We start from the raw sequence: 14,772 nt of genomic DNA, 5'->3' as shown, positions 1-14,772 counted from the left end.
ATGCTTGTTTTCGTGATAAGTGGTAGGGTGAATAACGGTGCACCTTTACAGCCCCTACAAAATAATGGCAGCAACGATGCGTTTCCTGACACGCCTGATTGACGCATGAAATATGGATGGCAATGTAACAACATTCACAATGGTATGTTTTCAAACATATCCAAATACACCTGTCCGATGACCGCAAATTTCCTCATGAAAAGTTAACAAGACAGTCCAATAATCAATTCAGAGAAAGATGTCTAAATGTCTACTCAGACAACATACACCTTGTCATTTGTATGCCGACATAGGGACCATAAAGGGACGAATATTGAAGCTCATCAGCGATAGGGAATACAAACCTTTTGTTACTTTTTCTGTTCTCTTAATCTGAAGAATTTGAGTGTACACCAATAACCAAAAGTTCTTCGTATACTGAACTTGGTTTTGAATAGTGACGTTATATCTTAAAAGATTCCTCGCGTTATTCATGTCAGATATGATACTTATGACGTACAGACTAATAATGAATAAATCCAAAACCAAGACTACAGAATGTCACTTAATGTTGGTGGAAGATGCTCCTTTTTCTTTGCAGAAGCCCTCTACGATGGCCTTGGTCTCATGCACAATGCAAAAGTTAAACAACGGTTTCCATGGTTACAGCCTTCGACGAGATGAGGAAAAGCATCCACGGGCACTCGGCTACTTTTTGCCGCCATATTTGAAACCTCTGCTGATGACTTCTTCGGCCTCCTTCTTCATCTGGAGGAGTACCTTGGACAAATCCGTCTCTTTGCTGAATTGCTGCAGTGACGAAAAAAAAAAAAAAAACATATCAGAAAACGCCCGCTTGTTACCCTAGTGCTGTGAAAATACTACCTCACTGTTTCCTTCAGAACGTGTCACGTTAATAAAAAGCAGACGTACATAACTATATCAACATGATAAATATGCCTATAAGGATACACACAATGAACGCCTTCAACGAAAAACAGCTAGTACTGAACGGCCACATAGTTCTAAATATGAAACACTTTGGAGTGCCACTGATGGTATTCCACATGTGACTATCGTCTAGAAAAATGTAGGTCGTTATATGAAATAATGAAAGGGCGGATTGAGAAAGAGAGAGATGGAGGGGATATGACTTCTTATAATAATCCATGGAATTAAATATTTCAGGTGCAATTTGTGATAAAGACGTATACTAGTCTGGACGCTGAAAAATCTTTTGCAAACCATGAGCATAGTAAATCTAATAAAACGCTAAACAGTAAGACGCGTATTGTGACTATACGTCGCCCATTTTGGATTTAGCTCGTACATGTTGTAGCTCTATAAACATGTAAGGAACATAATGCTCTTAAGTCAGGGAAAATCATATTGAAAAGAGAACATGGGTTTAATATCTTTAGAGTGATCTCTTAATGTGAAGCAATTTTGCCACAAGTTTGATGAAAACAGGGGCGTAAGAAGAAAGTTGTATAACTTTAAATGTTCAAGTGCTTAATTCAAGACACCAATATGGATCATAGTCATATCTATATTCAAATTTGGTAATGTGAAGATGTCATTGCCTCGCCAAGTCCCCTTTTATTCACTTGCACAGGGACTACAAATCTTCATTGAATTTTCTGTCTTGAAGTGACATTGTTCAAATGAAGAAATACAATTTTTTCTATTCAAATTTTACTGGAGTCGGCGATTGTGAATTTATTGGGAAATGATTATTACCAGAATTCTAAATCTTTGTCCTCCGCTGTCTCTACGTACTCTTCATATTATATGCACAAAGGCATGAAGAATAGGTAACATCGTCACCTCAGCATAGTTCGAACAAGAGAAAAACAAAAAGCTTGACAATATTGGGATTACAATAACTCAAACATCAAAAACAAAACACACTGAATGCTTCCTGCAGTATTAGCTTTGACTCTAAATTCATGTTTTAAAACCTTATTTCTCAATGGGAAGTTATCAACGAGTAAAAATCTGTTATTCATCAGTAGGCCTTCTCCGGGGTGATCATTGTTGGTGATCATTACAATGACTTACTTCGCGTTCTGGCTGATAAAGCTGTGCGACGCGGGAAGAGCCTTGGTTCTGGGGCACGGGCACTGCCCGGCTGGAGCCAGCGAGCAGGAGACAGGCGAGAAGGCAGATCAACGGTGAGAATTTCATGGTCTTCCTTCGATCTCTCCACAGAGCTTTCCACCCGTCACAGGTTTCTGAGACTCTTGACACAAGCCCTTTATTTAGGGTCAGGCTAACGAATCCAGGCAGTTTTGAAGTCAAAACTGCCAAATGCGCTGAAGTATTCAATTCTAAACTAACCTGGCAAACTAACCTGGCAATGAATTATTCTGTGGGGCTTGTAACAGGTAACTCTTTTTGTGTGTGTGCCCCCAAAACTCCTTTATGATATGCGATTTTGTAAAATATCTTTGGGTATTTTTTCCCTGTTGATCACTGAGCCATGACTTTTATCATACAGTATAAGCACGAAGAAGAGAAGCTGATAAAATACTCCAAATAATGGAAGTTGTTTGCCTGCGATCCGCTTAAATGGACTGTCGCACTCTGTGCGTAGAAGTTGCTCTGTCCACTCTCGCAAAATGGTTAAATTGTGTTGAAAAAAAAGGCTTTAAAAATGATGATTATGACAATGGCATGATCTTAAATACATAGCGGACTAAACTCTAGGAACGTCCTTGTCCGCCGCTGATCTGTACACCCTGGTCGGTTTCAACAATTGCCTTCTAAGATGCAGTTACACTCAACATGAAAGATCCACTGTCAAAATATGTGTGTGTAAATGGAATAAAAAAAAATGTGTGTGTGTGTGTGTTAGTGCTGAAAGAACTGTAAATATGATAAAGGGTTTAGATACAATGTACTGTGACTATGAAACAAAAAAAAAACACTATTACAAGTATATGCTAATTAGACAGTGACCTTATTTTTATATACGAAAAAGTAAGATAGCATGCATAGGTCGAAATAATTTTCCTTCATCACCGTTTTCACCAAACGCACTTGACGCGAACATTTTTTTTAATAATATCTAATCACATCAAATAATAAAAGAAACAACAATTCACTTTGGTATTATATTACTTAGTAACAGAATGATTCATGGAACAAAGGTAGCAATTAATTGAGACATACGTTTCGTTTGACATGAAATTAGGTTAGTACAGGAAAATTATCACAAAAAAAAATTGAAGTATATATATCTAAAATAAAACATCAACTCAAAAAGAAAACAAAACCAACCATTCTCCCTAACCACTCTTCCTTACAATATATACAACCTAACAACATACTATCTGCTTGCCTACGTATACTCACACACACAGACACACACACACACACACAGATATATATATATATATATATATATATATATATATATATACATATATTTACATATAAATATATATATATAATACATTCGCGGAGAACCACCCCCACAAAGTACTCTGCGAAACTTTGCGCTTCCATGATCATCAGTTTTATGAAATGTAGATTCGTAGGGACACTTCATGCTTGTGGGAATATATAAAAAGTCTCATTAAACAATAAAATCAATGTGAACACGAATAGGTAGCTTTCAATTTTATGGATAAAAAAAATATCCACAGAGAAAAACATACATGATTTCTTTAGTTTTAAATAGCTTTATATTTTGGGTCTGGTTCTCTTTTTTTTTTTTTCTACCATCAGTGTGAAATCTTTTACACATACTAATAGGGAGACCATAAACTGTTAAGGAGGGTCTTTTCAATAACTTCTTTATTTTGTTTCCAATGTTGGCTTCCATTATAGTCCTACGTGCCAGGTCCAATTTTGTAAATGCACGCAGCCAGCTAGGGAGGTACCTCCCTGCCAAATACAATGGGCAGTCTATATTGCCCCACCCCCTTTTTTGCGATTATTACAAATATCTTCTGCTTATACATTGTACATATATAATTTCTCTGTTTATTCGATGGAAATGAAAATAAATTTGAATCTTGAATCTTGAATCTTTGAATCTATATACAGTAGCATTGCTTCTGGGAAAGGCAGAGTTAAGACTCTGGAACATGTGTTGTATTTTTATTGATCTATCTATTGTTTTGCATATGCTAATGATGACCTACCCCTACATCTCTTCAGAAAGCAAAAGGAAATAACAAAAACAAACATTCGGAACACGGATTTATGAAGCATGGGAAAGTGGAAACGCGACGTAGGAAGGCAATTGATCATGCATGTCTGGGCCCAATGGAACAATTAGAAGAAACCATGCAAATCCCACATATAACTGTGGATCAATAGTAAGAACACATTCATTGACATTGGAGAAAGTTTGAGGGAAATCGGACAATCAATGTTATTCAAAAGCACGTTATGAACTGTCAAAGTTTGGGTGGCGTCATTACTGAATATAAGAATGCACTTTGTAATGTCATTTTGGACAATGATATATGAAGAAAATTATATAGAAAGAAAGTAAAGGAGGATTCCACAACATTTTATTTTTCATGAAACATTACACACATTCCATCCATTTGTAACTGTCATACTGAGGGTGATATAATTTTCCCTGCATGCTTTCTGAAAGAGGTAAGTCAATTAAGACTTAGTGTCCTCTTATGCTGTCTAGAAAAAAAAAAAGAAAATTTTTATTGTTGAATTTTCTTTATATTTTCTTCACATTGTTGTCCATAATGGCGTCATGAAGAGTAGTAGTCCTTTATATCCAGCAAATGACGGCACCGAGACTTCAACAATTCCTAAATCATTATTTCAAATTATATTGTCCGATTTTCTCTGGTGTGTTGCGAAATTTTGGGCTTACGGTTTCGTTTTAATATCTTTGAGGCTTTCGTGGCGCTTTTAAGTACATGAAAAAAGAAGGGAACAAAATTACTCTCTCCCAGAGATCAATTATACCTTTATAATGTTCGTGTCATGGTTTCTCGTTCATACTAATGTCTGCTTGATACAATGATTTCTCGCTTGACAAGGAAATACCAGATATATTAGTCGGGGACCAAAAGAAGACCCCCAAACCAATTTTGTTAATCATACTAACCTTGTTATGATTTTATGTACTCTGTTGACTTTCTCGGATTATATCAGGACAGAAAAACAATTGAATGTGATGGACAGACCTGTCCTGAATAAGCAAATTAAGTCTATACCTTTTTATAAGAGGGTGTTCTTATATTCGACCTCGTTATAACGGCCTTCCACGGCTATTCTGTTTTATCCGCGAAATGGTGGTTTCTTATTCCGTCAGGTACGAATACAAAGATATTAAAGCCCATCCTAACATTTGCGGATGGAAAAAAAAAACAACAAACAGATTTAGTGCTTCAAAAATAGTTCTCAAATTTGAGTTTGGGATAAAAGTAATCCTCATGAAAATGTTAATCAGTATAATCAATGTTATACAAAATGTGAACAATAGTTTTACTTAAAACCGTTTCTAGAATAAAGCGTATTGAGAACATAAGTGATATCTCTTTATATCTGCGGCTTTATTGCAATTTTGGTACGGTAGATTGTTTTGTGATACAACTGAACAATGAACATGTGTGATGATTTGACATTTTTCCCTTTAAAATTATTAATCTCTGCTCCAAATTGAATAGTGGCTTAAAGATTTGTGATCTACAACTTGAATCCCTTATGGAAGAGGCTTAAACTTGACCTCGATAATAAAAGGGTTTTCTTATCATACGACTTCGTTGTGACAAGATTGCACTTTGTCGTATTTATGAAAACAGTGAGGAAAATCGTTGTCCCAAACAGTACGTCATGCTGATCTTATAATAGGGAGCTTTGAGACGCGCGGACGTTCAAAGGGAAAAAAACATGATCTGAGCGCGCGCAGTAACTTGATCCGCGCTACTGCGCACGCTCTGACCATGTTTTTTTCCCCTTTGAACGTCCGCGCGTCTAAAATCTAAAGCTCCCTAATGACTGTACACAGAGCGTTTGTGTAACCCGTTTATTCATGAGACAAAAATACGTGCCGGTCCCTTGCATATGAAGTGACGAATGGTGTAATTGGTGTTGCAGAGCACAGCATTCCACTCGCTTCGATACCGACTGCTCAGGGGAATCATTCCGCAGTGCTCCTGGTCCGCGTCGTCGGGTTGGAAGCGCCAAGTAGAGGTGCGCACCCAGTTTTCGTAGTTGCGTATACGTGCGGAATCATCGGTCCACTCGAAATCGACATCATAGAAGTTGTGGAGACCAATCCAAAGCTTCGCGTCTGCCTGGAGACAGGCGCATTATGGCATGCCAGAAGAAAATTGGGCAAACACTGATATTGAGCAGCATCTTTACGAGACCGGTGAACTTTCAATACAGTGTACAAACCTACATACATTGTAATTTCCTTTTCTCTTAATTATAAATAGGCCCTAATGCAAAAGAGATTATTATTGTATACGTTGACATCAGCTTCTGAGTTAGTTGCATCAGTCTCTATTACTGTTAAAACCGATATACGCACAAATGTCTTGAGACACCATGTACGTTGCCATGGGAACAGATAAAAAAAACCGCTTTGCCGACAGATTTTTAGGTATAGACTTTTAAAGCTGTACTATGAGTTTGCAATAATTTCTACAGTGGAGTTTAACACTTCAAATATTCTACTTTAAAGGAAATAATTTCAGTTGGTCATATCCCACTATAATCTTCGTAAACAATAGCTAGCATTTTATATAAACGCCAGTCTACCAGTTGTTATCTAAATGTTATTTCGCTTCATGGGCATTATGAAGACTTTTATAATGCCGCAGCACCCTGACGTAGGTGGCGCATGTACTATCACAACAACAAACCTGATCGATTTGACTTTGAATTTTGAAAGTTCTAGACCTTTATCTCTGCACCAGCATTCGTCTCGAAGAATGTGTACACGAAGTCTTGCTGCGATCGTGATTGGATGGATACGAGGTGAGCCGCGGTGTACGTGCTACAGTCGCTGGCAGAGGGCAGTGCATAACTCTGACAGTGTGATTCGGCCTCCCACCACGCGTACCTTGACGGCTGAAGTGTCTATAGATCATTACAAAAATATGAAGCTGACAAGTTAAGAACAATAACCTATGAATAAACAAACAAAAACAAGATAGGGCTGGTAGATAGGAACTCCATTCTATACCCTTGAGTCCACGCTACTGAACAGTCTAAAATCAATATAATATCCCCCCCACACACGCACAAAACTATCAGAATAGAATATAGAATTTATATAGAAAAGCACTCGGACAGCCCTGACCGCCACCATAATGCAAGCAGCTCATTTCCATCTATACTCACATTTATATGCTGAAAATGTCCCATCTCATCATGATAAATCTTATCATGATAAATAATCCTTTCTTTTAGAAAGTGTCTCTACCGTAATGACAATGGTAATAATACAATGGAAATTGTTTTTGTTTTCTCTTCTCACCCAGGCATACCAAGGTATGCAGGTGGAACGCATTAGAGATAAATCAATGATGAAATCGCATAGGCCATATAACTATTTACAGTATTAAGAATGGTAACTACAAAACATGAATAAATACTAATAAATAAATTCATTACTAACATTTGAGCACATCATATCTAATTTGGAAACAGAAAGAAGACTGTGCATATATTAAATGTTTTACTACTTACATGCATTTAAACATTAAAAAAAATGCTTTGGTTAAAACCACCTGAGCATAACGAAACTTATCACATTAACACACAATCTGTGCAAAGCATGAAACAAACGGAGCAATGGGCCGAATGCATAAAACAAGCAATTGCTTGTAAGCAATTGCTTCAAGCAAAAGCACAAGCTCGTCTAGCAAAAGGTCTGGCTCAAGCAATTGCTTAAATTAATATGCATAACCTTTTGCTTTTGCTTATACCTTTTGCTTGTCCCGCACAAGCAATTGCTTGCGTTTTCAACAAAAGGGACGTCACGCCTGTGCGCACACAAGAACAAAGGCGAGTGTGACAGCATGTATTTGAAAGGGCGTATGTGTGCGGAAACATTTCCTGACATAGCAGAAGAGCTATGAAATGACACTCATAAATGCACACACACACACACACACACACACACACACACACACACACACACGTGCTGGCTGATTCCCATCACTGCCTATAGTGGCCCGGATGTGCCAGATCGCACGTGGAGAGAGGTCTCCTTGCTCTCCACCGAAGTCTGACATCCTACCTGTTTTTCATCACATTTTGCGTGCTAACCACTGGTCATTCCCGTTGTTAAAGCGGAAAAGTTTCTTACACTACTAAGGAATAATTCTCGTAGATTTGTACCACTCATGCACAAGTGTGGTCTTTCTTTTAATAATATGAATATGATACTTAAAAGGGAACGTCCCAGTTAAGCAAAAGCTTAAGCTCATTTTACAGAGCTAGCAAGAATAAACAAAAGGTATGTTTTATGCATACGTTTTTAAGCAAATGTTTGGTCTCTAAGCCCGCAAGCAATTGCTCTATGATAGAGATAGAGATAGAGATAGAGATAGAGATAGAGATAGAGATAGAGATAGAGATAGAGATAGAGATAGAGATAGAGATAGAGATAGAGATAGAGATAGAGATAGAGATAGAGATAGAGATAGAGATAGAGATAGAGATAGAGATAGAGATAGAGATAGAGATAGAGATAGAGATAGAGATAGAGATAGAGATAGAGATAGAGATAGAGATAGAGATAGAGATAGAGATAGAGATAGAGATAGAGATAGAGATAGAGATAGAGATAGAGATAGAGATAGAGATAGAGATAGAGATAGAGATAGAGATAGAGATAGAGATAGAGATAGAGATAGAGATAGAGATAGAGATAGAGATAGAGATAGAGATAGAGATAGAGATAGAGATAGAGATAGAGATAGAGATAGAGATAGAGATAGAGATAGAGATAGAGACAGAGACAGAGACAGAGACAGAGATAGAGATAGAGATAGAGATAGAGACAGAGACAGAGACAGAGATAGAGATAGAGATAGAGATAGAGATAGAGATAGAGACAGAGACAGAGAGAAAGGAAGAGGGAGAAAGGGGGGGGGGGGGCACAGAGGAAGAAAGATAACATTGCTGTACATGTAGCGGTGGTAACAACGCATTCAAAGGGATGATACATAGTTTTGGTTAGATGGGGATTCAAGTTTTATTTCTTTTTTTCGGGATGATTAGAAACCATTTATATGCAACATTTATAAAGAGCATACAATTCTAGGAGGAATTAAAAGTTTATTTGATGAAAATTGGTTCTGGAATGGCTGAGATATTCAAAAACAAAGTAAAACAAAGTGGTCCTAATAAAGGTGAGACCCACATTTTTAATAATATGTCTTTCTTTCTGTGGATATCTAAGCCATTACAAAACAGATTTTCATCCAATAAACTTTCCATTCCTCTTAGAATTGTATGTTCGTTAATATTTCATGTGAGAGGTTTCTTATCATCCTGAAAAAAATTAAAGTTTGAATCCCCATCTCAACCAAAACAATACTATCCCTTTAATGTGGGTACAATTGTATTATCGGTTAAATCTATCTACCATTATACATGTACGGGTATACATATATACCCGTATACCAGTATACATGTCTGCTGTACCAGTAGATGCTAAAATCGTTTGTTTATTTTTGTTTTTTGATTCCAACTCTCTAGTCCAAGTGCGAGAGAGCAAGTCCTAATCCCTAAACTACGATGAGAACAATGAATATTGTGAATTGCTGGCAGTTTATTTCAAAGACAATGTTGTTATCTATGAGGACATACCCATTTAGACAAAATAGTCTTCGTTTATGTCTTCAACTAAGCTCCACTCATTTTCAATAGTTTTGAAGTCTTCCAATAAAATCCGCCAAATCCCAAATCGTCAACACCAATTTTCAACATCATCATTTTTGCATCACCAACACACACACACACACACACAATACAGTATATATATATATATATATATATATCTATATATATATATATATATATATATATATATATATATACATACATATATATACACACACACACACACAAACACACACATGTATGTATATGTGTTTATATACATAAAACATGTACCGTAATTAATTAACAAAGGAACATCACATGTACAATGTAACTGCACAAATGTAGGTCCCACTTTAGAATATTTCACACATTTTCAAAGGGGGGGGGGGGAGGCAATGCCTATCATATCACAATTTCAAATAACCCAACACACAAAAAAGGCACACACAAATGCATACAATAAAACATACATATATTGATAATCATGCTCACATATCCACATGGTGCAATGAAAGTACAAAATGATGATTTTTTTTTAATCTATGCAAGTTAAGAATGTATAATTCATTTCAGGATATACAGTATTTTACGACAACATGATTGATACATCTGAAAGCAAAGGGAGATTCATGGTCTAAAATCATAAAGAACAGTTAGAAAAAAAACTTATTACAATGTCATTATCATCCAAAAAGAATCACATGTATTGCACTATAAAAGAGCACTGAGAAACTTGGAATATACAGTCTGAGTGTATTTTGTACAAAATGTCAGCATAGAAAACTTGGGCGATCCATATTGAAAAGGGGGTAGTAATCGAAATGAATTTTATGCATCAAGTACATGCGGCCAAACACAGCTTTATTAGTTTAGTTTTTCTTTTTTGGGGGCGGGTTCTTGTGGAAGGAATACATTTCAAAGGCAATTCCATCATCAAAATGGAATATTTAGAGATATTATTTGTGTTGAAAGAGATTAGCAGATGGTCAAACAACAACAACGTGGTAACCCCACATTTGATGCAATATCAGAACGATCGACGCAATGCCCAAACGAAGTTTATAGATACGAAAAGCTGACATTGGCGGAGAAAGGTGAAATTTGGCTGAGAAAGAAAACGAAACACCAGGGTGATCTATCATCTTGTGTATATGGAAAGTAATAAAGGCTCCAATGCACATTCTGGATATAATTTTTGAGAATTACTCTTCAAAAGGCTTTTGCCTAAATCTCAACACTCAGATAAGTTACAATAACTGAGCATCCAAAGAAGTTCTAGTAAATGAGTAATTAAATATTAAGTTATGATAACAGAGCTACACAATTCATCATCTTGACACATATCACTCAAAAGATGGTGAGGTACAAATGTCAAAATCTTGCTAACACAGCCAAATTTACAATAAGTACATGACAGAACACACATCAAAGTCATTTCTTGTTTCAATTAATTATACACAGGATTGTGAAATATATTACGATGAAAGACTTTCGGTAAGTTAGACTACAACCATGACACTACAATCTTCTTTCTTTTTTTGCAAAAGCTTGGCAAATGAAGAAGCAGGTCTCACTATTGGCAAACTGTATTGACATCAGATCAGACTGTTATTGCATTTCGATGCATGTAATCTTCCGACACTTAGTTTTTCTCTTCTATTAAATCATTGTTTTTGTCTAAACAAAAAAAAAAAAAGAGAGAAAAAGGTCAAGTACAATGTTCTTTAGGAAGGCCATTATTTACTTCAGAGAGCAGTTTTTGCTCACAGAATTGTTCTTTATTTTCTGGAAAGGTTTCAGAAACGTTGGTTGTTTCATTATGTAATAGGATATAAAACCAAAAATATTTCATAAAAACATAATTTCAGTTACCATTATACAAGCACTATATGGTGAGTCTTCTTCTAACAATCACCTAGAAATTAACACTGCGACTTCTTTGAGACTACTAAAAAAAATGAAAATGATCACAAGTGCAATGAGTCTTTGCTCTCAAAACCAGTGAATAAAAATGCATGCTGACATTAATCAAATTGTACATCTATACAGCCAAGAGTTCACGAAAGCCAAAGCACAAATCGTAAGTCAGTACAGAACATAAAGTTCTTGTTACATGATTGGAAACGATAGCATAAATCTACCTGATGAAAAACAGGCGAGGATGATCAGAACACAACCTATCAGAACTGATTACTCAACTGAATTCATCTAACATAAAAAAAGTCAAAAGAAATAGCATTTCAGCACACTCTCAGCCATGCCTACATGCCACACTATGCTGCAATAATTTTCATTTCAAGTCATGAATACTCAGTTCCTTCTCCCTCAATCTGAGATAAATCAGCATTTAAACATTGGCTGGTTGTGACTCTCTACAGTTCACCAAACTCTGGCATACATGTACAGTTAAACTCGCATAAGTCGATCTTCTCGGGACTGAGCAAAACACATCGACTTAGGCGAGTTTCGACTTGTGCGTAAGTCGAAAAAAATCGACTTACAGTTACACCACGCGTACACATGTATAAATGTACATGTATGTTGTCTACTGTGGAGCCGAGAGCTGGAGCGGTGTGCCCGATATTTGCCCTTCAGCAAGACACTTTATCCACATTGATGTAGGCCGGGGCTCCACACTAACTTTTTTTTTGGTGGCCCGAAAAAAAAAACAAACAAGCAAAACTAAATCGGTCCTACTGAACATAGAAAGATAAATATTAAGTATTACTGAAGTGATACAGGACGGTACCCACGTCTAAAATAAATCAATAGAAAATTTAATCATCTTATACCGTTACTCTGAATTCTAAGATTTAGCAAATAGGCTTATTGATTATTATAAAATTGATGCCAATTTACGTGGTCAAAATTTACGTTTGAAATGAGAAAGTGGGAGCATTTGCAGACTTTTGTAAACATCCGACATTTGTTTTAGCATCGTAAAGAGCCGAAAGTGACCGTTATTTATTTCTGATTGTAAAAGCAATCATCCACCATTTACAAGTATTTTAACACCTTCCGGAGCCGAACGTTACCGCTAATCATTTTCAAATGTAAAAACAAGCAACCGACATTCATTCCAAGATTTTACCGAGCTGAATATCATCCTTATTCATTTCCGAACGTGAAAGCAAACATCCGCTTTTTATTTCATCATCTGAGCCGATTGATACCGTTAATCATTTCAAAATGTAAAAGAAACAATCTGTTACTTTAGCATCGTGCGGAGCAGAATATTACCGTTATTCGATCTCCAAATTCAAAAGCAAACACCCGACAATTATGTTATGATCGTAAGGAGCCGAATGTTACTGCTGTCCACTTCCGAAAGTGAAATGAATCATCTAACAATTATTTCAGCATCGTAAGGAGCCGAATGTTATACTGTTTTTTATATTCGAACGTCAAGGCAGATATCCGACATTTACTTTACCATCAAACGCAGCTGAATGTTATTGTTATTCATTTCGAAATGTTAAATAGCAAATGTCTGATATTTATTTTAGCATCTTAAGTATGAAGCAGAATGTTACTGCTTGTCACTTCCGAACGTAAGAGCAATCATCTGACATTTATTTTGGCATCTTCCTGAGCCGAATGTTACATGCTATTTACTTTCGAACGTAAAAAAAGCGAACATTCGGCATTTATTACATCATCGTACGGAGTTGAATGTTATTGTTATTCATTTCAGAACGTCAAAGCAAACATTCAACATGTATTTTAGCATCTTCCGGAGCCGAATGTTATTGCTATTTACTTTCGAACATAAAAGCAAACATCAGACATTTATTTTATCATCGGACGGAGTTGAATACTATTGTTATTCATTTCCGAACGTCAAAGCAAATATCAAACATTAACTTTACCATCAAACGCAGCTAAATGTTACTGTTATTCATTTCGAAATTTAAAAGCAAACATCCGACAGTTATATACCATCGTATGGAGAAGAATATTACTGCTACATGTATTCACTTCCGAACGTAAAAACAATCATCTGACATTTATTTTAGCATCTTCTGGAGCCGAATGTTATTGTTATTTACTTTCGAAAGTAGAAGCAAACATCAGACATTTATCTCATCGTCGTACGAAGTTGATTTTTATTGTTATTCATTTCCGAACGTCAAAGGGATAATTCGATATTACTTTAGCATCTTCCGGAGATGAATGTTATTGTTATTTACTTTCGAACGTAAAAGTCAACTTTCGAACGTAAAAGTCAACATCCGGCATTTATTTCAGCATCTTCCGGAGCCGTATTTTATCCTTATTCATTTCCGAACGCAAAATCAAATATCTGACATTAATTTCAGCACCGTACGGAACTGAATTTTACCATTATTAATTTCCAAAAGTATAAGCAAACATCCGACATTTATTTTAGTATTATACAGAGTCGAATATTACCGTTATTCATTTTCAAAATTAAGAGCAAACATCTGACATTTATTCTAGCATCTTATGGAGCCGATTGTTACCGCTGTTCATATCCAAAACTGAAGGCTAACATCCGGCTTTTTTTGGTGGCCCGGCGTGCGTTTTTGGTGACCGCGGTCGCATATTAAGCCATTCGCGAAAAGACTCCGCTAAGTATAAGGCATAGATCGCTACACTCGGCAGGGGCTACGTTGTCCTTTCACCAGGTCTGGGTAACGGAAACCAAAATCTCGCGTGAGTTCTTGCGTTACCTATCGTTAATGTCAACGAAACATCGTTAATTTGCGCTTGGGATCGTTACTCATCGTTACTACAAACGTTAATTTTCCCGATCGTTAGTTTGCGTTACTAACGACTCGGGTGAAACCGCTTGCATTAATGAAACGTTAATGTTTATTAACGCAAAGTTTCTTTTGGTATATACAGTACTGTATGTAAACAAAAACTGGCGTCTCGTGATTTTGACAGTGATTTATTACACAATAAAATCTTATTCGACTTAGGCACAGTGAATTCAATGGT

This window comes from Diadema setosum, chromosome 8 (assembly GCF_964275005.1).
Source record: "Diadema setosum chromosome 8, eeDiaSeto1, whole genome shotgun sequence".
Classification (NCBI taxonomy): domain Eukaryota; kingdom Metazoa; phylum Echinodermata; class Echinoidea; order Diadematoida; family Diadematidae; genus Diadema; species Diadema setosum.
Note: the sequence above shows the minus strand (reverse complement) of the source record.